At 26.7% G+C, this 2095-nt stretch overlaps 1 protein-coding gene across 5 annotated transcripts in view; it reads left to right on the top strand.

The window, feature by feature from the left end:
- The window catches only part of LOC108689497 (NADP-dependent malic enzyme-like), a 16444-nt gene that overhangs the window by 10750 nt on the left and 3599 nt on the right, over positions 1 to 2095 (top strand). The gene's annotated exons all lie outside the window — the stretch shown is intronic.

The following is a 2095-nucleotide window of genomic DNA, read 5'->3' as shown; positions in this document are numbered from 1 at the left end:
ATTAATAAATTTATATTCTAAATTAAGTTAAATTTATTAACATTTTATTTCTTTCATATCCAATTGTAAATAATAAAAGATCACTAGAAACAGTAGTGAAGAATCTTGTTTAAATATATAGAATATTCATTAAAGTTTTATTCAGATTGTCAGATAAAAACTTTCGATGAAGTTAGCTCTAAAGTGTCCATCAAAAGTCAGGGACGAGTTTGCTAAAGTACCCTTCACGAGCGCTGATCTTTCTATTGAATTAAATTCAATTACAATCGCTCTGATGTGACCAATGTGATCAAGGTTTAATTTGAAAAAAGAAACATCACCTTTTAAAAATTAATACAATTATTATAAAAAATTTTACAACAAAAATTGATCAAGCAATACAATTAAAGAAATGTCATATCATCCTATATTTCGACATATTATTAAATGTTATTAAATGTTTTCGTGTAAAATTGCGTTATCTTATTATTGAGAGTCATTTTATATAAAAGTGACATAATTCTTACGGTAGACATTATCACGCAAAAATTTACATATAACGACAACATGATAAGACAATGCCTTATTATCGGAAACCAGCATACGGAAACATTGGTCGCACGATCACGTATCTGTTTTCAACGAGAAAAATTTCCGGTATGCAAAAATAACATTATATGCGGTTTATTTTATATTTATATATATATATCTTATATAAGAAAATTACAATATTTAATAAGAATTTTATATATATAAAATGTATCTCGTAAATCTAATTGTATTTTAATTTTTAGTACTCAAAATTAATTTTTCCCTAAGGAAACATCGATTTTAGATTTTTTCTAAAAAAAAAAAGAGATGAATTAAAGAAAAATCGAATATCATTTATTATTTAATAAAACTGTTAAACATATGAAAGGGAATGAAAGAATGTAAAGTGATTAAGAAATATTATAGATAGTTTGATCATTAATCAAATCAGACTGGTCTTGTTTATCCCTTTATGGGTATAACGCTCAAGAATTCGCTACTGCACTTTTCCGGTATTTGAAGATAAATGAAATCATATCGCAAAATAATGCAGTTCATTAACCGCAGTCGAGATAAGTCAGTGAGATAACAAATTGTGTCATAAATTATACTGCTCTTTCAATGTTGACATTCCATTAATTATAAATCTATTACATTATCGTTCTTCATTTCCATCTTATAGTTTATTACATTCATTAATTTTGCAACTAATCTTGTTTGTCGATATTAATTAATAGAAAATGTTGAAAAGGTATCAGAGAGAGCAAAAGAGAACAAAAGAATTATAATAGTATTTCATTCTTTTTATTTTTAATTTTACTCATATCAAATATTCAATTCTTTCATCAATTTTTTAGTATTGTAACAAATTTATAACCGTAAATATTATAATCATCATGTAATTATTGTAATAATATAGCACAATACAAAGTTGACACAGTCTATTTAAATTTCTACTAATGGTGAGTTTACATTTAAAGGACGAGTGAGAGAAACGCAGAAATTTATTAAATTTTAATAGTAGAATAATTATATAAAGCATTTACTATATAAGTAAATTGACAACATTCTGTTTAAGTCAACCGTTAGTTCAATGAATACCTGGCACAGTCTAATGTTCGTTTCAAAAACGCATTGGCAATGTCCTGCAAGCCGTAACTACATTACTATGCCAACAATATACGCGTTATTATCTATAATTTAATCAAATATAAAAGGTGTCCTATTTGTAACATTATTTCTGATAATACACACTGTTAAAATATTTTAGATTAAACTCACTCTATTTCGAGGGAATGAATTAAACATTAAAAGCGCCTCTGAAGTACAAAGTACTATCGATTTGATGTCGATCAAATAATGCAATCGAATCTTTTCTTAATCGCTCTTGTAAGATTTTTATAAACTCGTTTTTTGCCTAACATCATCCAATTTAATTGATTCAATTAGACACAACATGTTGCCAAAGGCATATTATATATCATTATTCTTGAGAGCGAATGTGGATCATGAAAATGAGTCTTGAGGGTAAATTCTGATACACACACACACACACACACACACACACACACACACACACACACAC

This window comes from Atta colombica, unplaced genomic scaffold (genome assembly GCF_001594045.1).
Source record: "Atta colombica isolate Treedump-2 unplaced genomic scaffold, Acol1.0 scaffold27, whole genome shotgun sequence".
NCBI lineage: Eukaryota > Metazoa > Arthropoda > Insecta > Hymenoptera > Formicidae > Atta > Atta colombica.
The sequence above is the reverse complement of the archived record's forward strand: the minus strand, read 5'-3'. Positions and strand labels throughout refer to the sequence as shown.